The sequence below is a fragment of the Pantherophis guttatus genome, chromosome 2, assembly GCF_059756535.1.
Source record: "Pantherophis guttatus breed Tessera chromosome 2, ASM5975653v1, whole genome shotgun sequence".
Classification (NCBI taxonomy): domain Eukaryota; kingdom Metazoa; phylum Chordata; class Lepidosauria; order Squamata; family Colubridae; genus Pantherophis; species Pantherophis guttatus.
The window spans coordinates 42,280,441-42,308,378 of NC_142064.1; positions in this window are offsets into that span (position 1 = coordinate 42,280,441).

Genomic DNA, 27,938 nt, shown 5'->3' on the forward strand with positions numbered 1-27,938 from the left:
CTGGCATGCCCACTGATATAGCTACGCATGTCACCTGATGCACACATGCCATAGGTTCGCCATCACGGTATTTCTTGGTCCCCAAATCTTATTTTTGGCAACTCAGTTATGCTAACACTTTATTTTGGAGCAAGTTATGAACTTTAAAACCTCTGCATCTGTTGCTGCTTTTAAGAAGATTTTATACTTACATGACAAGCTTGATTATAATATAGAAGAATAAGGAAATCTAGAAAATTACAAATATAATTATTTTTCTAATGCATCCATTTGTTGAAACAATATATGAAATGTGCCCTTTTATGTTGAAATAAATTTTACTCTAGCCAGTATCACATGACAAATAGCAAATTAACACAGGTTGAGGGATGTAACATTGACTTTGGAATAAGGATCAATATTCTTTAATCTTGGAAATCTTTTCTTGTTTCATGTGGAAAGTTGCTTAATGAGACCACTTCATTCTACACCAAGGAAAAGAAAAGATTTGAAGACAGCAAAGAATTGATTCCTAATAAATCAGTTTTGCTTATGTATGTAGAAAATATGAACAAAAGGTGAAACAGAAATCTTCCAGTTAAATAATCGTGCTTAAAAGTGAGTGTAAATTACAGTGATGTTGTAGGTTGATAGCATTTAAACACCATTTAATGTATTTTGATCTTCATTCTTGACTTGACTGTTTTACATGTCAGATGTAAATTAGAGAAATTAATCCCAAAGGCTTTTCTTTGAAAAGCAAAATTTGAAATTCTATCTGTTGAACACAGTTGTTCCTTGAATGCTAAAATTAAAAATAGAGTAACATCTAAGAAGAAAGCATATAGTAATTTAAAAAGGATGCTAAAGGTTCAGAACTTCAGAATTACAATTTGACCTGGTAATGCACTCTACAGTCCAATATGACTGAAGAAGTATGGTACTGTATCTACAAGAGATGAATTGTTTAGTCACTCCTTATATTTTCACATGTAAGTTGTCTTATTTGCTGTCAAATTTAAGAGACAAAATACTAAAAATACTAGGTACCATAATAAAGTGCAGGTAAAGGGAAAAAAGATAAATGACTAGGAGATTTTATATTTTTTATTTGTTAGATTTGTTTGCCACCCATCTTGCTTCAAGGCAATTCTGGGTGGCTTCCAACAATAAAAGCCAATAAAACCATAAAGATTAAATATTTCTAAAAAAACAGTAAAGGTTACAATCAAAAAGATGAACACAAAGAAATGAACAGAATATGTGGGGAGAGGGACGTGGGGTCTTAATTTGTCAATATTTCCAGTGTGATACACCCCCATTGGGGCTCCTAGCTAACTGGCAGACTCAGTCTTCAGGCCCTTATGGAAGGTCAGAAGAATGGGAGGAGACATTTTGTTAATTACACAGTTCATCTGCATATGCATTTTTAATTATGTAAATAATAGCTTCAGGGAACCCTAAAAGCATCAACTGCGGAGACAGGAAGTGACTTCCTTCTCTAGCATGGTTGTGATAATTTTGTTTCCATTTTTTTTAAATTAGAAGATATTCATTCACTCCTCCACATCTATTTATATACTAAGAAAAGTGGATTGCGGAAGAATAAATTTTTATGCTAAAAAGATTTGGATACGAATTTCTGATTACATCATATTTCTATGGTGCCACATTACTATTTTTCATGGAGCATATCAAAGCATTTAAATAAAATGTCTTATAATTTGTTAGTAGTTAGGATAATTGAAAGCTTGAGATTTTCTAAAGTTTATGAGACTTTGAAATAGAATTTCAACAGTTTATGAAACAGTTTATGTAACAGAGACAGGAGAACCATGTGTCTGGAATGGTATATGGCCGTGATGGCAAACATATGGCATGCGTGCCTCAGGTGGCACACAGTGCCCTCTCTGTGGGCACGCGAGCCATCGCCCCAGTTCAGCTCAGCTGCACATGCACACGCACCTCCCACCAGCCAGCTGGTGGTCGGGTCTCTCTCATGCATGCACGGGGGGCGGGGCACATGCAGGGGGCATGTGCGCATGCGTGGAGGCGGGGAGCGTGCACAGGGGCCGCATGCACATTGCACTTTGGGGTTTGGGTGCGCGCACGCTTTGGGCACTCAGTCTGGAAAAGGTTAGCCATCACTGGTATATGGTTTCCTGCTTGAACAGGAGGTTGGAATAGAAGACTTCCAAGGTCCCTTCCAACTCTGCTATTTTGTTATTCTGTGAATTAGTAAACTGTTTTTGGATATAAAGAATGAAACTATGTTGATTTGACAGTTAGACACTGAAGTTAGAGCACTATGTTAAATCATGTGTTTCTCGATTCATGTGGAAGGATGTTTATTATAGTTTCACAAATTGAAAATATAAAAATGTACAATATTACATGGACATTTGGAATATGACCATGGAAAGTAGTATCTGTAGACCTTAGTAGGGGGTTGACTAGAAGTCCTCCAAGGTGCCTTCCAACTCTGTCATTCTGTTACTTATTCTGTTATCTCTTAGTGGTCACCACATGGATATAGACTATTACCATGAAAAAAAATTCCTTTATGCTAAATTTCAAAAGAAAGAAAAATCTCAACTGACTTTGCACTGTTTTTTGGACAGTCACCAAATACTGAATTAAAAGCATAATATACATATGAAAGGAGTAATGTAGCTTTTCTTTTAGATTCCCATTCCTCTAAGTGTGTATTACCGTATATATGTATCTATACACAACCTCTATGTGTGTATAGTTTGCATGTGCATGCATGTTTTATCTATATGCATGCATATATATCTATATTAACTACTGAGATTAGAGGATGTAATAAGAAAAATATATATAAAAATATATGAAAAATAAGGTAAGATTTGGCTATTTGGGGAAGTTTTGATGTAATATCTGCCATATTGTACATTCTGTGGCAGTAGAACTTTTTTTAGTACATATGTTACTGGGTGACAATAAACTGCATATTCATATGGGGTGGGGGTGGGGAGTGGAAAACCCCGTCAGAATGGAGCAGTCAATATTGGCTTATTAGAGTTTAAAGAACGGGACTTTCATGATGGATAAACCATACCCCTCCTACAAACTACTGTATTTTTCGGAGTATAAGACACACTGGAGTATAAGATGCACCTTAGTATTTGGGGAGGAAAATAAGAAAAAAGCTGATTGGTGGGTGGATTGGCCTCCCGGAATACCCCCAATCAGCTGTTTCCAGAGGTGAATTTTAGCAACAGGTTCCTTGGTTGTGAGCTCTGTGCCTTTCTTTTTTTTCTGCCTCTGAAACTTCTGAAACTCTGTTTCAGAAAAAAAACTTTTTCTTCTGCCTCTGAAAGCCTCCGAAACAGAGCTTCAGAAAAAAAGGCTTTTTTTCTGAAACTTTTTCTTCAGAGGCTTTTTTTCTGAAGCTTCTTTCAGAGGCTTTTATTCTGAAGGACTATCTGTTCTCTGTTCAGTCTCCTTTCTTTGGTATTGGTATGTAGATTAACCTCTTCCAATCTGTTGGTTATTGTGTCATTCTTCAGATTTGTTAACATAGTTTGGTTAGAACCTTTACTGATTCTTCTTTTGTTTCTTGCCATATTATTTTAGATAAAAGCCTTTCAGAGGCTTTTTTTCTGAAGCTTCATTTCTGAGGCTTTTTTTCTGAAGCTTCTTTTAGAGGCTTCTTTCAGCCTCTGTAATCTCCGTTTGCGAGGCTGGGCAGGGCTACATTCAGAGTATAAGACGCACCCAGATTTTCACCCTCTTTTTTGGAGGGAAAAAGGTGTGTCTTATACTCCGAAAAATACGGTATATCTTTCATGGAGCAAAATAGAAGAAGACAACTTGTTCTATCTTCCTCTATACTCTGCTACTGGTGTGTACCTAATAATAATAAAAAAAGATTGGAATAACCAAAGGCAGGTCTCTACAATGTCTTCCGTGTTCTTATTTCTCTCCCTCTCTGCTTCTGCCTGCCTTTTGATTCTGATTTTTCTTATTAACTTTTTGTTTTAAAATGTTTGCTAATATTTAATAAATAAATATCAAATTATATTTCTGCTAACTGAACAGAGTAGCTTGTGTGATTACTTTGATCTGGATGTAGAGATTGAGGTGGGCTATCCCGAGTATAAAATATGCCTTTTTGTTAGTGTTGACTTCTGGCAATGTCTGGACAAGTCCCTGCAGTTTACTTGGCAATATATTTGGAAGAGGTTTGCCATTACTTCCTTCTTCCTAGGGCTGAGAGAGAATGACTGGTCCAAAGGCTATCTCTGAGCCTAAGCAGATTTAGAACTCACAATCCCGTTTTCAGCCTGATGCTTTAACCATTACACCAAACTGGCTTTCTAAAGTAAAAATTAACCACAACATTTTTTTTAACATTACAGAGCATCGCTCCATGATAGTAATAAGATTATGCAGTATATCAATATCTGCTTTATACCAACAATGTAACTCAGATTATTTCATACAGTGAGAAGTATATAATTTAAATGGAAAGACAGGGATTGCATAGTGATAAATGTATGGTAGATAAATTGTGTATCTGGCATTGCACAATTAATTTTGAACTGCAGAGGCAGCCATAGGAAGCCTCTAAAAAGTCAAGATGACATTTTTATATGCGTCGGAAGCAGACAAACATCTGTAAAGCTTTTGCTGTGCTCTGAAATAAGTGAAGAATTAGTAGTTCTGGGCGGAGAAGCAATAATAACAGGGGTGTGTTTCATTTACCTTTGCTACTGGTTCACTCGCTTCTGCATATGTGCAGATTGTATTTGATGACATCTGGGTGGGTGGGCGGAGCCTCCCGCCGCCACTATCGGTTTGCCTGAACCGGGGCGAACTGGTAGCAACCCATCACTGAATAATAGGTATTCTTCCAGATAATTCCGTTGCCTTTTATATAGTGGCTACTGATTCTGATATAGATCTTAAGGTCTTTCCCAGGACATTTTTACTTATGGTTTTGAGAAGGAAAGGTTTCTGTGGTTTTTCTATTTTGCTATGTTGCTTTCATACTGGTTGAATTTTAAATGGCCTTTTTAAAAAAAGAACAACAAAAAGCTTGTAGGAATAGACTATTAGTGTGATGCGGCAATGATATAGACAAAGTCTATGTTGATGCTAATTAATGCACTTGGTTGTATTTTTACATTTCCAATTTTCTTAGCACTAAATCTGTTGCGCACTGTAAGCCATGGCACCCAAATGTTTAGAAAAGGCCTGGAAACTGATGTTAGGATAAAGATTGAAATTTGGCTTTTGATTATGCAAATGTTGTAACAGTTAATGCCAGTGGAGCTGGCAGATGATGTTATTACAATTTTTAAGCAAAGGACTGGCACAGACATGTTGAACCTCTAAGAAATCTAGCCTCAGAAGCTTTTGAAAGTGCCTACTGTACTGAAAACTTTTCATGGCTAATATCATAGATTTTCCGTAGATTATGATGAAAACTGGGAAGTGATAAGACTTGAATATGGAATGTGTGTGTTTAATATTGGCAATATACCTTCTTCAGATTCAGAAATAATCTGTTATCATTATGACTATCTAGATTAATGGCACCTATGGTCAGGACAGTATCTCGTGAGTTAGTGCCATTGGTGACTATGTCACATCGCAAGGGGAAAAGTATATTCCTATCCTTGCTTGCTGACAGGTGATGTGTTGTTTGAAGACATATGCAAATATTCAGCTACCACTGAGCTAGTGTGTGATGGAATTATAGCTGTATACATGTTTGGATGCTTGTAACTACAACAGTTGCATACAGTATCTGTGAGGTACTGAGAAAAACTAATTATAGCTCCCTGCCTCACATCTCCTTCTAATAAAAATAAGAGGATGTCCAGTTTTCTTGATGTTGCAATAGTAGCAGACTTTTCTTCCTTACTAAAGATGCTTCACTTACCAGGCATAGATTTGCATAGAGAGGATTGAAGAAATTATCCCCATAGATGATTGGCTGATGCTGCTGGGTCAAAGATCTGGACACTTTTAACGTCTTAATGTTTTTGGTTGTCTCTGCTTAATATTGCTAGTGCTACTTTGCCCTTTTATTATTTTTTTTAATAGAATATTTCTACATCATTCTTTAAAAGGGCTGCACCTGTAAATGTCTCTTTCTGTGACAAATAAATAGTATCATCATTCAATAATTATGCAGTGTTCAGTAGTCACCCACCAGACTGGATATTATTGTGAAAATATAGTGATACTCACTATTCTACTAATAATTATAAGCTTGTTAGCTTATAGTAGTGTACTCAAGGATTTTTTATTTGAAAAAAAAATTAAGTATTAACATGCTCAAAACTACATGGACAGTAAATATATTTCAGTGGGTGTGTGCGTGTGTGTAAAAATATTATTTTCCAAATATAATTTATAAAGCAATTAACTTTTTTGGAAGAATTTCATTATAAAAATAAACCAGTAAGTGAACACAATTTATTAAGGACAGTTCTATAATTAGAAAAACTATGACTTCATCAGTCAAAAGGACAGGAAATAAATAATTTAAAATGTATTAGACTATTAAAATGTTCACAATATTTAATGTAATTATATGCCTTAGTGAAAAAAATAAAATTCAGAAAAATCTATTCTTTTAATTACACAAATTCAGTTAATCCAGATATTACGATTATTGTATTATTTAGCATAATTGTGCATGGATATTAGAAAACTTTAAAGCAATAAAGAAATTATTTTAAAAAAACCTACTTTCAACTACTTTTTAAAACTGTTACTAAACTGAAAAGAAGTCTAGTTTTTAAATTATATTCTATGTATTACACAATACACACACACACACACACACACACACACACAGTTTTTTGTCTGCTATAGCCCTTAATTAATTCATTCAATCAATCACTCATTCACATACTTATAGACACAAAACAAATCACTCTAAAAAATAAAAGCAAAATTACTTTTGAAATAAATGAAAACTAATCTTCATTTCTATTGGAAGCTAATTGGTTTTAGAACAGCATTAATAAAATATCGTATTTTAAACCCAGGCTTCTCAATAGGATATTTTTGACATCTAAATCCAAAACTTATCGCAGAATTTTTTGGTATGCCATAAAAATTGTTCGGTGTACTAACATTATCTAGAATTTATAAACTGATGATAATCTTGCTTTCTGTATCTCTATTTTTTTCCTCCCTCTTCATTCTAATATGAAAGGTCTGTGAATTTATCTTGTGCCTGTCATGGTTCTTCACATGACTTAAAAATAATTAATTGCAGCACTCACTGATGATTTATGATTCTCACTGACGTAATTAATGATACACATCAGTTTTTCCTGTTAATTGAAGGAGGCACAACAAGAAACTTCTTTTCTGTTACACATTAAGTGAGGATGCAAAACATAGGCCATTAGTGATGTTATACTTAGCATTATATTTTTAAACAAAAATATAATGAACACATTTGGGAAGTTAAGAAAAACTTGCAAGAGAAATAAAATTAACACTGGTGATACTGGTGATAGAAGGCATACTTCAGAATGTTATGAGTGTCTAAATAAATCCCAGTGAGTTTAATAAAATATATTCCTGGGAAGATATATACACAGACATTGTATCCTTAATGTGCAGTTCTGAGTGTACTATCTGGATATAAATTGTCCTTATTCTGTAAGGACCATATTATTTACAGACAGTATTGTGAATTACTGTAGTTTTTTTTAAATGTCCAAATAACATTGTGCATGTGTTTTTTTTATGTGCATGTAAAGATATTGAGGAACTAATTTTAACCAGTTTTTTTACTTTTCTCTTTAATATGTAGAACTTGATGTTCCAAACATCATTTTTCTACTTAATGGGCTTTAGATTATAGACTACAACTCACTTTGCTGATTCAAACTCTGTGAAATATAATAGAAGTGACAATTTATTCAAGGTCTCACAACTGCAGACCATCGGTGTGTGCAAAGATTGCCCTGCTTCCATAAGCTTTAAAACAAAACATTAGAAAATGATAATTTTGCATTGCTGAACTCAATGAAAGGCAGAGAGAAAGAATACAGATATTGCTAATAATGTGCATATTTATGATGAATTGTTGCCTAGGATTGTTCAAGTCCATTAAAACAAGATGCCTGAAATAATAATGCCTGAACAATAACAATTTAGCTGGTCTGAACAGTATAATTAACTTAGAACTCAGGCAAATTAATTGTTACTTAAGTCATGTTTTTTTCTCCTTCTACACTTTAGTATTATAACAAATAAGATAGAATTCCTGGCACATTTTAAAAAGCAAAGTAGATGTGTCAAGTGTTCCAAACTTGATTTGCGCATTTTATGGTACTCCAGTCAGCTGCCTATTAAAAGTGTGATCAGGTAGTTTAGACAGTGACTAGCTGTGTCAACAGAAGGAAAGTGGAGGATTAGTCTCTATGGCAACAACAAAGTATCCCTGTTTGTAGACAGACAAATTCTGCTACATCTGAGAAAGATTGACAGGTCTATTCCTTTGCAACTGACCCATAGAAATTAGCAAGTAAAAGTTATTATAAAGGGCTGTATTGAAGGATTCTCAATATTTTAAAGTGCTCTTGTAAGTTTTTCGGCAGCATTTGCATGAGAAGCCTGGCAAGAATTGTTCTGTGGTTTATATCTATGGTTGAAAGATGCTTTGTGAGGGAGTATTGCTGGTGAGAATAACTTAATTTTCAGTTCCCTGTATGACAGAATTGTTGGAGCAGAGATGGATAGAAGAAAAACACATCAAAGGTCCTTGGCTGAATAATATGTCACATTTCCAAACCAAGAGGTAATAAGAAAGCTATGATCGTGTGTTCCCAATAATGCAATTATAAAAATATTTTCCCTTCAATTAGTGTACCATAATTGCAATCAGGTGTTTCTAAATAATTAAGGTTCTGCTTGAGGGGAAAAATAATACATACCAGGAATCTCTGTATTTAACCAGGTGACCTTTCTATTTCATTTAATGTTCTCAAGTTTCAAAGCATAAAAGCTATAATTGAAATATTCTGGTACAAATGGAAACAAATTTCCTTTTTGAGGGAATAGAAATTTGGTGTTCTGTTCTATAAAGATACCGACCAAAAAAACTGGTTTTCACCTTTAGGCCAATTGTTGTAAAACAATTTCAAATTCATTTAATTCCCTGAGATTAAGCATTGATAAAATTCTCTCAGAATTTGAAGATAGGAAGATTGCTAAACATAAAAAAGGATAAGAAAAAAAGAGAACCCAAATTCAGCATAATCCTGAAGTATATTTTAAAAACCTAGTGCTAAATGAAATTTTATCAAATTTTAACCAACAACAGAAATGTTTGCATTGCACATTTGTCAGTGAAACCTTTCTGATATTACTAGCTTCACTGCTTTCTAGCTGCAGCCTGTTTTCACTCTTGTCTATCTTGGAGTTCTTGAGATTTAAGAATTGTGATTTTTTTCAGGGCTATTCAATTTCACAGGGAATATCCTATAAAGAAGAAGGCTTTCCTCATGAAATGCTCTTCTGACTTCTTCATCTGCTATATGTTAGAAGGACAAATGCGCAGGATTATTGCTAAGCATTTCTTGTTGAATTCAAGCATGAGGGCTAAAACATAATTTAATTGTTTAAATTAATAAACCATTAATTTAATATCACTAGAACTTAGAATGGTTCAGAGCACTGTTGGCAGAAATACTATTTTCAGGGAATGGAACTGTCAGAGAGACGGCCAATAAAATTCTTAATAAATATGAATTTGCATCTGAACTAACTGTTGTCATTTTAGTACTTCTCCTGGAAATGCTTACCTCCCCAAAAAAAGGAATTTTATACAGGAAAAGGAGACATTTGTAATATATGCTACTGTAATATAGACTGGCTTTCCTTCTTTTTCTGTTGTAAGCATCTTTCGTGATATCAGAAGCTGTCTGACAATTTGTCCTGTATTTCAAATGTGAAAAATTCTACATTTGAAATTCCACTGTGAAATTCCATGTGTATGTGAGGTTTCATAATAATTTTTGGATTATAGCAATAAGCTATTTGTGGCACCACTTTTGTTTCTATTATATAACCCCCCTTCCTTCATTTTATCCCAGCACTACACTGAATAACTTTGTAGGTAGATATATAGGTTACAAAATAAGAGTCACGTTTAGATTATAAAATACAAAATTTTATGGGCTTTTGAAATGATTTAATCAAAGGTTCATGGGGGTGATACAAATTAAAACCATGTAAAATAACTATGTAATCCTAGTTGTACTGACTATTCCAAATAAAAGTTAATGCTGGGACTTTTTATTAATTCGGCCAGCACAAATGGCCCTCTTGTCTTAAGTGCCTTTCACCATTTAGAATTGGTGAACAAACAGTATAATCATGAGTGTATTCTCTTCTGACAGTAAGTGGGTGGGAGGGTAGGATGATTAATATTTTGAAGGTTAAAATTAGCACTTTATATTTTTAGACACAAAATAACAATGTGCCCTCACTGACCAGTTCCAGTCAGTAAATGAGATGATTGATGCTTCCATATACTATCAAATTTAGCCCTCATAGAGGCTGCAGCAGCAGTCAAGTTGCATTTATGATTAGACATATCCTAAGAATCAGAGCAACTTACATATGGGGGCTTCTAGTAGTCTTCTGATTTGACTGATCAGACTTCCTTAGCATTTTTAATGCAAACTAACATTAAAACATTAACATTAAAACATTTTAGACATTTTAAAAGGTCAGAGTTGTTACTATGAAATTAGTAGGTTTATCTTTGTAATAAAGGAAGCCGTAGTGAAAGATAAGTAACAACAGACATCTGTATTCAGCTATACTGCTAGTGCTTCAAGAACAACGGGCATGGTGAGAAAGATCAACAAACAGTGCCTTCCAGATGTTCTGGCATTAGCTAATTTACAATTAATAGGAACTATGGTCTTGTGGATGACACAAGTTTGTCTTTGCTCAACGTATCATCACCTAAGAAAGATTTATGTTCGCTTTTTTTGTGAGAAACAAAACTGGCTCTCTGTGAACATGGACTAATTTGTCTATCATATTTCTGTCAAGATTTATATTATATGAATCTTTAGTCTAATCAGCAAATGTGGAAGAAAAAGAGGCTGAGATTTGAAGAGTCAAATGATGGCATTAGGTTTATACATCACAATATTTAACTCATCAAGTCTGTCTCTCTGAGTTGAACTCATGTTAAGACATTTTACTGAAGAGCTAATTATTACTTTTATTACATTGTACATCATAAACTCTTTTTCACCATCACATGCTTTCCTACCCTCTTTAACCTCCTCCTCCAAGGTTATTGTAATAGAGAACACCAGTGTCACTGAAAGAAACTAAAAATATAAACATATAATCTGCTATTTAAACAGGAACTTCAAATGTAGCAAGGACGTCTTATTTCTAGATTTATGTCTTATGGGTTATCTGAATTTGTAAATGTCTTAGCTACATTGAAATAATATATTTTAAAATTATTCTCATAATGGCTATAATTAATTTTTAGGCGAGTTGAACTGATGAGCATTGCATTGCCATGTTTTGTTCTTTCTGTCATCATTAATAAATGCAATGAATTTGGTTATTCCTGACATCCTGTCAAAGTACAATATAGAAAGCTGATTCAAGTACTTAATCTTTCTTTAGTTATTTTTAAACTGTATTGTTTTTATTTGTTGAAAGCATATGCAGTGAATTATTTTGCTTTTTTATTTCTTTAAACCTCTCATTATTTGTATTACTCATTTCCTGTTTTGGTTTACAAAGTTATACTTATATAACCCTTTCCTCCATCCCCCTCCACCCTAACTACCACATACGGAAGGGGATTCAGAGGGTAATTTGAAAGTTAATGGCTTTAAAAAGTTTTTAAAGTAATTGCATACAGCAGTACAATGAGAATTTTATTTGACCTACAAAATATTTATCTACAATTATAGATCAAAATATGGGAAGTATATTTTCAGTTTTGGTGATGCTTTATTTTAATTAGATGAATGACATTGTAGAAGATTCATGATCCATACAGAAATATTATTTTTGGAAAATGTTAACTTGGAAAAGTGACAAAGTGGTTTAAATAAAACTAAGTATAATGTGACTCCATTTCTTAGGGAAAGGCATATTCTGTGTAAAAAAAACAATAGAATAAACAGGTTAATTTTTGCTAAACAGTTCAGACATTTTGCATGCTTGCTGAATGCTTAACTGTTGCATGCTTGCATTTTAGTATATAGCACAGTAATAGGAAGAAATATAAACTATTAACATGATTCAAAGACTGTCAGGTATAATGTAATATTGTTTTAATTCAGTTAAAGTAGTTTAGGATATAAGGTCTTAGAATTAACATCTAATTAGTTTTTAGATGTTAGATTAACATGTAGTTTATTTATTTATTTATTTATTTATTTATTTATTTATTTATTTATTTGTTTGTTTCCATTTCTATACCGCCCTTCTCCAATAGGACTCAGGGCGGTGAACAGCCAGAGTAAAAAACAGAACATACAAAATTTAAAAGCAATTTAAAATAGTTAAATATTTTGGCCGTAAATTAAAACAACCCAATTTAAAATCAATTTAAAAGTAGTTACTCATAGTTGATTCTATCTCGTACCAGATACAAGCTATACAACTGTATTTCTTAAAAAATCACATTTAAATTCTTAGGTATATTTTAGATTATATACTCATGATGCACATATTGTCTTAAAATATAGATTTTACATTGATTTTATGCATTTTTTAGCTGATGTAAAATCTGGACAATTATAAATGGCAGTTGGATCTGTGTTCTAATTGGAGAAACAATTTGCTATAAATTCAGTCTAAATGAAATTTTGAAGAATTTCGTATCTATAACTGAATAGTTGAACTTTTCATCATATACTGAATTCCAGGTTCATGCTCCAAATTTTTTTAGCTCAAAGCAATACATCTGACTAATGCCTCATGGTTATATGTTGAAGATTTACTGCTGAATGGAGTATGTGATACGGCATAAAATAATTTCAGTCTTACAATTGCAAGTACATTGCAACTGACATATTCAACAATGTCCACAAGAGAGCTTAAAAAGGCGATGATAGTTGTGATTGAAGTCCTGTCCCTTTGCACATGCATATGTTATTGGCATATGTACAAAAGGGGTAAGGTCATGATTGCCCTCATAACTTTTTAAACTGACCCCTGTCCTCTGCAGATGCCCCCTGGACATGTTCTCATAAGTACTCCATTTATATTATTCTAAAACATATATTGAACAGGTTCCTTTGAAAGCAGGATGACTTTCATCTTTACATATCAGCTGTAATTTGAAGTCTAAGTAGCTTATAATATGTGTGATGTCACCAAAGCATAATTGTGATTGGCATTCTTTTAAAATAAAATGTATATAGCATCTTGGTATGCTAAAATATGCTTCCCATATGCTTTATTCTTAATACTGTTTCTTGTTTTTGCAGACATAAGAGTCAGAAAGGTTAATACCATGGGATAAAGCTGAACAGGGAACTTTCTGATTTGTGTCTCAGTTTCTTGTCCATTATAGATAGTTTTGTTTAGTGACCATAATTGGGATCAGAAACTTGATTGTTAAATAAAATGGTCACTAAGAGACTGTTACTTATGATCTTTTCATCAGCTTTCTTTTGCTTTGCTACAAAACTCCTAAATGGGAGGATTGGTCATGAAGTTATTTTTTTCATCATTATCATAACCACATCAGTTGCTAAGTGAGGCAGTTGATAAATGAAGATTATTTATTATGTTAGTTTTCCATTTTTAAAAACAATTTAATTTGCCTTCTTTTTAAATGAAATGTCATCAACCCCTGACATCTGGTATACCGCATAATGGGTATTCTGTAGGATTACTTGTGAAAAGAGCCACACTTTTCTACTGGCTTTTTACTAAGGTGGGAACATGTGATTTATTTATTTAGCGTATGGCTAGTCACACACAGTATTAAAACAGTTCATTTTTACAGGTTAAAAAACAATAAAAACAATAAAAAAGCAGTAAGAAAACCTAAAAGGAAAACATAAATAACATTTCAAAGTTTAATGTCGAGTTTGGAGATCCAGTCAGTAGCTGCCGTTGTTATGCAGACGAAGTCCCTAGAATCTCCTGGATACCTTCTGTTAGGGCATTCCCTCACTATGTGCTGGATAGTCTGTCGAGGGGCCCCGCAATCACATTGTGCTGAAGGTGTCTTTCCCCATTTATACAGGGAGTCAGCACACACCCCATGAGGGAGGCAAAGTTACTCGCGTCCGTGGCAATCCTTAAGTCACATGTGCCTCCTGGGTGGTGCTAAATGAGTAACAGACAGACTGGTAGCCAGACATCTGCGAGGATCTCCTGGCTTCACACACAACCCCACGGTCCTTTTAAGGACTTTTTAAGTTCCAAAAAACTAGCAGAAAGAGCAGAAATAACATGTGATTAAATTATAGAAACAAATGCACCAAATCCTAATTTATTTGCAGAGAAAAGAAAAGGGGTAGTGATAAATTTTGAAATGTTTTAAAGGTATTGTCCAGGATGTTTAAATAACTGGTTTCTTCCTGCCTGGTGAGATAATCAGTAGAGATTGTGCTCTGTTCCATAGACCCAGAAATACTTTTAGTTGGGAGAATAGTGGAGACTTTCTCAGAAACAATACTATTTACTCTCCATTTTTTTTGGTTAACACTCCTTACTGCAGCATTAACAGCAATGTTTGCTAGCTAAGATATGAATAATGACATGAATAATGACATCAGCAGCATGTTCTGGCCACTGTTAGGGACATCAGGTACTTTGTTCTCCTAAATTGTTGCCTTACTCTGTTGTATCTGTGTGTTTCACTGGTCTCTACCCCATGAGCCTTCACCCTTACAAAAAAAATTTTTTTTTTCCAGTTCAAAAGTGTCCTGTAGACTATTCGTAAGTGGGTTGACATTCCTTAGCTTCATGTTACTGCAGCTTTTCTTTTCTTAAATCAAGCCAATAGGTGTTTGAAAATATTATTCAAAATATAAAAGGTATCGTCTTAATCACTTCAGTTCTTTGTTTGTCTTGAGGGACACATACTGAGTTTCTATTCCTCTCATTCATTGGTAGCCTTTGGGAGCCACATCAAAGGAAACCATTCCAGTGTTAGCACTTTCCAATACATGATGGTTTAATTAGGTTTGGACCCTTCCCCCCCCTACAAAATTCTTACTAGAATACTCAGCAATGATCATTAAGATGGAATGTGTATATGGAACCCTTTTGCATAGCTCTGTTTGCATTTTCAACTGAAGCCTGAGCTATTCCCAGAAGATTCTGTCCCTGTTTATCAATAGTAACCTTCTAATATTGCTTCCAGGTATTATGTACCAATAGCTATGTAACAAAAATGAGGTTACTGAGAAACAAAAGGGCAAAGTTAGATAAAAGTCAGGATTTACAGAAATATAAAAACAAAACCAAAAGGAAGAAAAATATCCTAAGGGGACATTAAAATGAGGACTAACAAGGACTGGGATATTTAATTATCTACAAAATGTTTATAATGGGAATAAAATAATATTTATTTATTTATTTATTCTATAGCTGTTCATCTCAGTTTAATTGACTCTTGATAGTAAAATATGCTATGCTAGATTTAATTAAATAATTAAAGATGGAATAGCTCTAGTTTGAATAGATACCCCCATTTTAAACCTATGCATTTGCGTCAATCATTGTAGGCTACTAAACCTCAAAACAAATCACAGAAGTGAGTTTCATACTTTTATTGGGCTGTCCCTGGGGGCCCAGCTCCTGATCACCATAGCCAATCTGCTAAGTTCTTCAACAGAAGAAAATAATAGATTGTGAGCCAGAATATAGTATTAGGTGATGATGTTATTAGTGTAAGGAGCAGCTTCTCATTACTGTTAAGGAGAATCCCTGAGGGTATTTTTAGATCTCGAGATTGAATGTATTTCATTCTTCTTGGGGTCTTGGTAACTAATCTTCAAGTACATTCACTGATTTTGTTCTAACATCCAGCCTTTACCTTTTCATTCATTACAATGTTTTTATTTATTTAATTGATTTATATACTGCCTTCTTACACTGAAAAAGAAAAGCTTCATGAGCATAAGACATTGAAAGTTTTCCTTTTTAGAACAAATAGTTCCAAGTGGGGATAGATGAGAAATAGTATCATTATTGAATGTAGAGTGAATGTCTTATACATTTGCTATAAGACACAAGAATAAAGTATTGTTTATTGTTACCATTAGGTATATCAAGTGATGACATTTTTTTGTATCATTGTGCTTGGATTTGTTAATTTAGTTGCCAGAAGTCAAGACTGAGTCGGGAGGCGGGGTTTCTTCTAAAGACATAGATTTTTCAAAATTGCTGCTAAAGGTAACTAATTTCTTGTATGATAATGTGATGTTATACCAATATATTTATCCGGTCTTTCTGATCAAGCTAATTAATGGAAGATAAAAAGTTGGCTGAGGAATAGATAACAAAGCTCATTATAATCAGATAAGTCTGAATAAATTGCTGTTGCACTACAAAAAAAAATCAATATATGGGGTGGTCTGTTTACAAGGAATCTAAATTAGCTGCTGTTCTATGGTAATTTAATTTCAGATATTATTTTATGGAAACTGCTACACACAGATCTCAGTGAACCAATATTTTACACAGATTCCACAGGTGGTCATATTTATTATCCTGCAACACATGTAGAATATTATCTTTTACTTCTCCCATCTAATTCTTAAGAGTTAATAATTATGCCTCCTAGCCTCCAGATGGTTTCACGTAATTAAGAAAATTTCATGAATAACATAATAAATAAATATTTTTATTTTTAAAAAATTGCTAAAACATAAAGAACCAAAATAGCTTATTATAACTTTGGTGCTGCATTGGGGAAAGTAACTCAGTTTCTTCTTTAAATTTGATTTTCTGCTGAAAATTCATTAAAAAAATTTGTGCCACATATCAGTGCTTCATGCATCCAGATATATTTTTCATATTATAAAAGTAAATGATTTCAAATAACCAATGTAAGTGTAAATGAAAATTTGGAAGCTATTGGGGGGAAAAAAATCAGGAAAATATATTCGGGATATTACTTTCTTTTTTACCTATACATTTTTTTAACGTTATGCTTATAAAAAGCTGTTTTTCAGCCAGCACGTCTATTTAATATTAGTTTGCTTTACAGGCTTTCCCCCCCCCCTAACTGGCTCTAAACTTTCCAGCCTTAACAGCTGGTCAATGATCAATAGAAAGAAATAGAATCCAAGTGGGAAAAATGGAAAATGCAATTGCCACCTTACAGGTGTATCATATGTAAATAAAATGAAATCTTATGTTGATCAATGAGCTAAAAACATGTATTTTAGACAATCATATCCATTTCTGCTATTCACAGTAAATCTTCAAGAAAATACTGCATTGAATAAGTGACAAATTGTTATTTCTATTATTCAGCTTGGGAAGTACTTAGCATATACAGTAGACAACTGAATCTTTGTATATATTTGAAATTTGGAAGTCATAAGAGGAATCTGGGATAATACAAGAGTAGCATTTTATTCCAATAAATATTTTAAAGGGTAGATGATTGTATAAACTAGGGAACAACAAAAAAACCTGACCAGCCTTAAAAAAGGAAAGCTGTGGAATAGACAATGACTGATTCTATTTGTTTATATTTCATAGCAGAAGGGGGCACTAGTGATCTACAATAAATAACCAGCAAACACTAATTTTCATGTACCATATTTAATAATAATAATGATAATGATGATGTAATTTTCCTAGTTAATATTGAAGATGTTTTGATATGACTAATTAGCATTATAAATATATAATGTTAATGTAAGAAGTTAAATAATTAATAGAATATATGTTAATATAGTTGGTCTTTTCTGTCTTTTTATATTATTACTGTAATGTTAGAATTAAAATTGCCCTACTGGCCATAGCCAATTGCAGTATGGATATGTGTATTCTATATTTTAATACTTATAAATATATTCTTTCCATGAGACTGATTCATATTATGTATGGATGGCTTTGCTAATTTAACAAGCAGGGTGTAATTTCATTACACTTTTTGCATAGGCTAAGGTGCAGAATGCATTTCAAGTATTCCTTTCCAATTTTACAGTGTGAGATCATTGTTTGAGTTTTGTTAATCTACTTTTAAAATAAGGCAGTATCAATAAATTTTATGCAGATCCCCCCAGAAAAACAATAAGCTAAAATTACAAATTGATATGTAGTGTAGATAGAACTTTTGATCAGTTTGGAATTTTTTCTGCACTTACAATTTTAGTTACCAATGCTGATAGAAAATTGCAATATATACAATTACATTTATCATCCTTTCTACCATTCTCCATGCTGTAGTATTAGGTTAAATATTACGTGGAAGAGAAAAAGGATATGAGATTTAAACTTTTTCTAGATGTTTATATTACAAATAATTGATTTATAACAAACTTAAAGTATAGTTAATAAAATTCTGTTTTTCCAAAAGTAGTATACATTTTAATTATTTTTTTCAGATCTTAAAATAAGAGATAGAAAAAAATGTGGAATAAATCAAACTACAAATAATATTTTGTAAAATATTCTGAATTAGCTTAATGAGTAGTATAAAAGTCTTTCTGTAAGTATAAATACTCTAGCATTTGTCTCCAGAAAAAAATTGTGGCATTTCTATTTTTAAACTAACTTAAAAAAAAATATTTAAGCTTTCATTAGGCTACATACTAGACAAAGAATTCAGTAGTGGTATTCACTTACCTTCACTACCAGTTCGCAAATGTGAACGTGCCACCTCTACACATCTGCAAAGCCTTCTGTGCATACGCAGAGCGTCTGTGATGACGTCCAGGTGGGTGGGCGGAAACTCCCATCACCACCGCTACCAGTTCACCTGGTAGAATCCCACCCTGAAAGAATTCCAGGGCAGTAAGAAGGAATAGTTGGTTTTTATTTAAGCTCTAGATTTACATGGAATTCAGGGGCTTAAAAATGGAATCTGGAAAGAAATAGGTCAGTTATGCCCAAATCAGATCTAGATTTGGTTTGAAAGAAGACTAAAGACTATTCCCCAGGACTGTCAGAATGAGAAGGAGGGATAGGGAGAGTAATTTTGATATATTCAAATACACAAACTTGATATATAGACTCTAGCTATTATCCACATATTAATAACATGCACATAAATAAGTAATATTTTTGGGAATTAATTAATTTAATTTAATTTAATTTAATTTATCGCATTTCTATGCCGCCCAACTCCCAAGGGACTCTGGGCAGCTTACAGCAAAAATAATGCGAACAATGAACATAGAAAAAATATTTTAAAACATTATAAAAACATTTAAAAATCATTCAAAGCCCATGCACACCATTCATGGCCGGATCTCGTAAGATTGCAACAGCGAGATCAACGGCCCCAGGCCTGCTGGAAAAGCCAAGTCTTCACCACTTTCTGGAAGGCCAATAGGGTGGGGGTAGTCCGGATCTCAGGAGGTAACTGGTTCCAGAGATCTGGGGCAGCCACAGAGAAGGTCCTCCCCTGCGGGCCCGCCAGCCGGCATTGTTTAGCTGATAGGATCCGGAGGAGACCAACTCTATGGGATCTTACCAGTCGCTGGGAGCTATGTGGTAGAAGGCAGTCTCGAAGATAGCCTGGCCCTGAGCCATGTAGGGCTTTAAAGGTAATAACCAACACCTTGAATTGTGCCCGGAGACCAATAGGGAGCCAGTGTAGCTCGTGGAGAATTGGTGTAATGTGGGTGTATCTAGGTGCACCCATGACAGCTCGTGCAGCTGCATTCTGGACCAACTGTAGTCTCCGAACACTCTTCATGGTAGCCCCATGTAGAGCGTGTTGCAATAATCTAACTGTAAGGTGACAAGGGCATGAGTGACTATGAGGAGAGCCTCCTGATCCAAGTAGGGTCACAATTGGTGCACCAGGTGACCCTGTGCAAAGGTCCCCCTTGCTACAGCTGCCAGATGTTGCTCTAATCTTAGCTGTGAGTCTAGGAGGACACCCAAATTGCAAAATGTCATCCAAATGTCACTTTTAAATCATAAGAAGTATTTGTTTAACATTTCTTCTCAATGGAACGAGACATGAGACTCTAGAATTGATGGAATACTATATAAGAGTAGACCTAATGAGATGGGATATATGAAAAGTATGAGTGTATGAAAAGTATGAATGAACAGAAGACTTGAATCCTCACTAACTGAAAAAAATAGGTAAGAGGAAGCTGTCCTGACAACTTGAGATAGGTTAACTACACCTTATATAACAGACTCAAGAAAACCTGGAAGAACAATTTGATGTGCAGTCAACACCTGGAACTAGAGCATCACTGCCAGTCCACCATTATGGAGCACAGCAGCTAAATTGAGGCATAGGATCATGGATAAACTAGCTACAGTCAATTCTCAAAACTGGTTACAAAGACTCAGTGAAGGAGTACCATCAGACAGTACTGTATGCTTGAAGATGCTAATATATTGTAGTATAGATATGGTGTACCTCAAAGATAGACAATTAAACTTTTTCCAGTTAATGGCATAACCAGAGTGTAAACTATGCTGTACAACTTCAATAAACTTTGATAATTTCATTGCATAATTATTTAGAATAGCCATATCAGGATCATATCAGAACAATTTATATTCAATGCCAAATGCCACTATACTTTTAATATCTTAAAACAGTCTAATAGAAAGAAACAAAAATTCAAGAACCAAATTGAAGATTAAAGGAAACAAGAGACATTCCATAAATTATATGCCACAATATAATTTCATAGGTTGTGAGAAAAATCCATTTGTAATAATTCTAGCAACTGAGGAATAATATCAAATTGAAATCCAGTGAAAAAAAATTGAGTAGAATCTTGTAATTCTTAGAAAATCACTTTATAAATTCAATTTGAACTCATAGTGAAGGCTTGTTCAGTGTCCAGTGAAATTAGAATAGCTGATTGCAATCTATCAGTTGTGATACCTAGCATATCAATAACTATGCAGACATTGTCAAATGCATATCAATTTTTTAAAGTAAATCCAGACTGAGATGGCTAGATTCTAGATGAGCTACCTTCTGTAACTATGGTGAGTGTTGCAGTTAATATTTTAGTACTCATGCAGAAATATTGGTCTATAACTTATATATTTAGCAGGGTCTTTTTAGACTTGAATATTGCTATAGGCCTCATAAAAAATAAATGAAATATAGGCAAATGAAAACATTTGGTGTAGACCTAAGAATATAAATGCCAAGTTTCTGAAAATTCTGTACCATTCAATTGGAAATTCAAGCTTTCACATGTTCATAGATTGAATTGTCTCTGTAATTTCTTGAAATATAAGTGGTTGTGCCAGTTTATTTTTATCCTCTTGGGAAACCTTTTCCATTTCAATAATTTCCAGAAAATTAATATTTTGCTGCTCAGTTGCAGAATTCTGAAATTTGTGTAATTGATTATAAAAATCATAAAACCAATCATTAATATACTCTCAGTAAGTAGCTGTCCATTGTTATTCTGAATTCCAGATATAGAATTATGTTGTGGTGGTGGTTGCTGTGGTGTCAAATGATAAGTGACAAACTCTCCACCTTTCTCACCTGATTTCCAGTAGTGTTGATTAAAACATTTCAAAGAATATTCAAATTGTTCTGACTGTAGTAGCTGCAGTTTAAAATTTGCTGCTATTAATATTTGATATGATTCATCTGTGGGGTTTCTGGCATATAACAAGAGTGAGTCTTCAACCATCTTTTCCAGCTGCATAACAACACAGTCTCAGATTCCACCCCCCCCCCTTTTTTTTGCTAAGGCAAAAGTGATAATAGATCCCCAGATGGATGAATTCAATGCAACCCAGAAATGTATTGGTTTGTTTCTTCTTTATTATTACTTTAACTCTTAAATATATTTTCAGTATCAGGTAATTGCAACATAAAACCAAGACGTATATAAAAAATGAAAAAAATTGTACAAAGTACAAAAAGAAGCTACTACAACATAAATGAAGAGAGGTACTACACATTTACAAATTTATCTGATATGTAAAATATGCCATATTGATAATCTATTGCTATTGAGTAAATCAATACAAATTTGATTAAATGGTGTTTTCTGCCTCTGTGTCTCATATTTTAACTTTATCATTTTTTTTTCTGATGTGGCATTTGAAAATTCTTTGTTCATTCATATCTCAAATGTCATGTTACCTCGAGTTTTTCAATCTTTCTGCAATTATTATTTTTGTTGCTAAAATTAAATAAATAAGTACTTTATTTTTAAATTTGAGGTTTGGTCCTGTAAATGAATATAAGTAAGCCTTATTCTGAGTAGTATTCAATTAATTTAGCATTGTTACTTTATGCCAAAAATATATAGCTTTATCATATGACCAAACAAAAAAATAGACACTATTATGACAACCTCTCCAAAATTTGAAAGAATTTTGATGTATACATATGTATGTATATATGTATGTATGTGCCAATCAAACTGGAATCACGCAACAGTGATATACAGATAGCCCTCAACTTACTACAGTTTATTTAGTGACTGTTCAAAGTTATAACATCAGAGAAAAAGTGACTTATGACCATTTTTCACACTTATGCATTGCAGCATCCCCGTTGTCACATGATCAAAATTCAGACAGTTGGCAACTGACTCATATTTATGAGGGTTGCAGTGTCCTGAATTCATGTGATCACCTTTTATGACCTTCTGACAAGCAAAGTCAATGGGAAAATCAGATTCACTTAACAACCATGTTACTAACTGCTATGATTCACTAAACAACTGTGACAAGAAAGGTTGTAAAATGGGGCAAAATTCAGTTCATGAATGTCTTGCTTAGCAATAGAAATTTTGGGTAACATTTTGCATAGCTCAATTGTGGATATTGATATTGGACCAACTGATATCTACAATTACAACATTTGTTAATAGCATTATTTGGATCAGCAGCCTTTTCAGCTTCTGAATACTTGAGATACTAGAACAATTAGTTAAATCATTTAAAATTCAAAAACATAGTATTAGTTTTAATATACATTTATTATCAATAAATCAGCATATTATACAGATGTTAAGAAATAAATGGAATAAGGAATTAGAGTTTCCTATATAGCCTAGACAATTTTTCTTAACTTCTATATCAAGAATATTAATGGACCTCAAATTATAATTTATACAATAAAAATTATATTTAGAATTCATTGCACTCCATCACATTTGTATAGAAAAGGAGTCACAAGCAACATTTTGTTGGAGCTGACTTAAGGATAATACGTCTTTAAAACTCATGTTTCTATGGTGTTCTATACTAATCATGTTTGAGACAAAGTTGTCGATTATATAAATATGACAGTGGCAAAATCTAAAATTTTCAGAGAATAATATTCTCTTGATCTACATACCAAGTACATGGAATATGACAGCCAGACAAATAAAATGGATTCTCTGTGCCTTTATTATGGCCAAAAGATTGAAATTGCAATATTGGAAAGATAAATGTGTGGCCCCTTTCACTCAAACTCAAAACTGAAATTGTGAATATGGATCTAAATAAAAAATAAAATGGGAAGGAAGGAAGGAAGGAAGGAAGGAAGGAAGGAAGGAAGGAAGGAAAGAAGGAAGGAAGGAAGGAAGGAAGGTGCTAGTATGAAAAGGAAAAAAATAATTCCATTTTAAAGCTCTAGTTTGGCTTAGGTCACTGCCTTAGGTCATTTCCTTCCAATTCTGGGAATCAAGACATAGAAGAATAGCTTTTAATTTTATATAGTGTTGTTGTTGTTAGTCACGGTCGTGTCTGACCCATCGCGACCCCCATGGACAACGTTCCTCCAGGCCTTCTTATCCTCTACCATCCCCTGGAGTCCATTTAGGCTCACACTGACTGCTTCAGTGATTCCATCCAGCCACCTCATTCTCTGCCGTCCCCTTCTTCTTTTGCCCTCAATCGTTCCCAGCATTAGGCTCTTTTCCATTGAGTCCTTCCTTCTCATTAGGTGGCCAAAGTATTTGAGTTTCATCTTCAGGATCTGGCCTTCTAAAGAGCAGTCAGGGTTGATCTCCTCTAGGACTGACCAGTTTGATCGCCTTGCAATCCAAGGGACTCACAGGACTTTTTAAAGGCCAAAAAAGAGACAGATACGTTATTCATTATGAGGTCTGAATGAAAACTAATACCTCCACCATTAGATGGCAACACTGATACATTCATTAGTATCTGTTCTACTATTAAAATTGGAAAGTTCCTATGAGAAAAGGTTGTGTTGTCATTGTTTGTGAAATGAAAGGCTGCAATAATCCTATTCATGCTTTTTAAGCATAGTGCCGTGATTGAATTTTTGACTGCGGAAGGAGTCCTATCAACTGAAATTCACTAGCAGATGGAGGTGCGTTATGATAATGCTGTGTTGGCAAGAGTACTGTGTGTCAGTGGGCCAAAAAATGTAAAGAAGCTCAACTGGGAATTATAGAATTGTGTGATCAAGAGCAAAGTGGATGACCTGTGACAGCAACTGTCGAGTTTCATATGAGAAAGATTGCCTTTCCCTCTTTATTTGGGATTTCAGTAAAATGCATGAACTGAATCCAGCCTTTCTTTTTCTCCAATCTCTGGAGTGGAGCTCTTTGCTTGGGATGACAAGGGGAAACAAGAAGGGGAGCTTTATTGTTAAAATAATGATATATACAAATGACTTAAAGCAAACTCAGAGTTTGGGCATTAATTGCTCATCATTTGGCTATGTGTATGAGAGATTCAAGAGGGAAAGACAAAATTAACAGTATATAAAAAGAGTTAATAAAGGTTTAGAATTTAGTGTTAGAATATTTTATACTCTATAGAATAAGCTCATTTAAAGACTTATTTTTTAAAAAAAGATAAAAGCAATTTTTTTGTATTTTGTCTTTATTATCAAATATATCCATAAGCTAAAAGTAATAATATGTTCCACATTTACAAATTATTAATTTATAAAGTTGCATACATTTTACATTCATATCAGGTGGGATATATTTTATTAAAATATATATGATTTCTCCAGTGAATAATAGTATCACCAAACGTCAAAATGTATTTAATTTTGAAAAAAAATCATAATTAATTTTATGGACTCACTTTTGTAATATCCTGTTTATTTGCTTGGAAGTAGTCCATTAAGAGTTTAAAGAAATAACTCTGATTCCAATCCGTTATATAGTATCTCGTAGACATAAAACACATGAAATTTAGTCCAACATACCTAAACATGGAAACAATTGCATCATATAAAATATTAAAAGAGGCTCTTGACAACAAGATAGGTAGTATATAAACTCAACATATAAATAAATAAAAGTAATTTAATTAATACATTGATGAGTATTGAGATTACTTTTATTCCCAGCATTGGCAGTCAAAACCATTGTGCCATAAATTTAAGTAAATCCATTAGATGTTATATATTGTCATTATAATGTTTTTAGGATTCAAAATTTTTGCTAGATCATCTTATTTTGTCTTCCAGATAAAAGCTTCCAGGAAACTTCTATTGATTGAAATGAAGTTGCTTTTTTTGGCTTTATACTTTTTTTTTAATAAAATGAATGCATTAATAATGAATGCATTCTGCTGGAATATGCAAGTGTTTGATTAACCCAGAAGGGATTTTACTTCTAAATGCATGTCAGACTGAAAATTTGTTATCAGATGACAATAAGTGAATGAGAATCCTTCAAAATACTCCAGATACCAAGAATTTACCTAGAGAAACACTTAAATCTTTTTCTTAAATTGTTGCAATTCTAAGAAATATTTTAACGTTACATTCATAAAAATGTAAGCTGTTTCATTAGCTTTACTTGATTTTTCTATTCTAGCACAGAGCAAGGACTCATGATTATAATATATAATACAGTGACTGAGACAATATAAAAATGTAAGTAAATAAATATATGAATAAACATGAAAACTAAAATGTAATAACATAATAAGACATTTGTTCATGAAATGTTTATTCAACTACAGCAGAATATCATATGTTATAATGTAGCTGAGTGTTTTTCAGTGTCTCACTACTGATAAATATTCCTAGAACATTGTTGATTCTAAATATAGTGGAAACAAAATGACCTTCAGCTGCTTTCTGGAATAGAGATTCATAGGCAGTGAAGTCATTTAATAGACCTCATATGGATACCTACTTCAAGCATAAATCTAGCCTTAAAATATTTTATTAAGTCTTATTGATTTTGGAAGGAAATTAAGGGCATCCGTTTATCTCATTGAAGTCAAGGGGATATCTTTTTAGATGGTTTCCTTACTTCGCTAATAATTTTCAAACAGGCTGAAATCATATCTGAGAAGGTATGGAAAATCAACTAGATTGAGAGATTTTGCATTGCCAAAGCAAACCAGAGATTTTTAACTAGACCTGGATTTTTTGCTTACAGATTTCTGCTTTCAAATAGAGGAGATTGATGTTAGTCGTTTATTGTTTAAATAGTGAAAGTAGTTAATTCACCAAGCCAAGAGCATTTTCTCTCCATTAGTTTTTGGGATGAATGAAACAGAAATATGAATAGTAATAGTAAAAAATTAGTATTGCCATGAAATAAAGGTGTATGAGCTCGCCAAGGAGTAAATTCCATTGCACTTAATAAAACTTATTTTTGGTAAAGAGAATTTCACAATTAATTAGGGGACTGGAGGCCAAAACAACCATAAATAATGGTTGTTGGAATGTCTAGTTTAATGAAAAGAAGGATTAGGAGTGACATGATAGCAGTGTTTCAATATCTAAGGGGTTGCCACAAAGAAGAGGCAGTCAAGCTATTCTTCAAAGCACCTGAAGGCAGGTCAAGAAGCAATAGATGGAAACTAATCAAGGAGAGAAGTAACCTAAAACTAAGAAGAAATTTTCTGACAGTTAGAACAATTAATCAGTGAAACAACTTGCCTCCAGAAGTTGTGAATGCTCCAACACTGGAATTTTTTAAAGAAGAGATTGGACAGCCATTTGTCTGAAATGATATAAACAGGGGATTGGAAAAAAAGACCTCTAAGGTCCCTTCCAACTCTATTGTCCTGTCCTGTCCTGTCCTGTCCTGTCCTGTCCTATCCTATCCTATCCTATCCTATCCTATCCTATCCTATCCTATCCTATCCTATCCTATCCTATTCTAATTCTATTCTATTCTTTACTAAACAACCTGCTAGTATTGTAGGATTATATAATAAAATTCTTGGCCTTGGCCCTTTTCAAGCTTGCTGTTGTAGACTGGATCTTGCACCATCAATCAGTGAACCACATCAAGAGTGAAGGACTGGAAAATGAATGGGACAATATCATGGTCCCAACCAAACTTTGCTGAAAATGTTACTGAGATCAAATGCTGTCCTTGTATTACTTTCACTATATAGTTATCATATCCATCTGTGAGAGTGAGAAAGAAACAAATTTCCCTGTCACTAAAAAAAGGAGTAAAATGTCACTAAAAAGTGGGTTCCCATCCACTTTGGCTTTATTTTAATAGTAATCTCTCAAAGCAGTTCTTTTTTTGACAGATAATTAAAAGGTGGCTCACATTAAAAATTGGTAGTACATTCATGGACAGAGAGGGAGGATTTATTTCAGAATTATGACAAAAAGGTGTTGTTTATGTTTAATATATCGCATATTAATAAATGTGAACTTTATAGACTGAGACAACTTGTAGTAGAACCAGAAGAACCATAAACCATTCCAAACTGGATTTTTTCTGCCTGTCATTGCAGAGGTGGTTCTTCTATTTAAGTTCCTTTTTCAAGAGCTATCCTTAGATCAGAAGGGGATGTTAGATGGTTGCCTATTATTTCCTTCTTAGCTTAAAGTATCCCTTCCTTGTAATAATCTATTA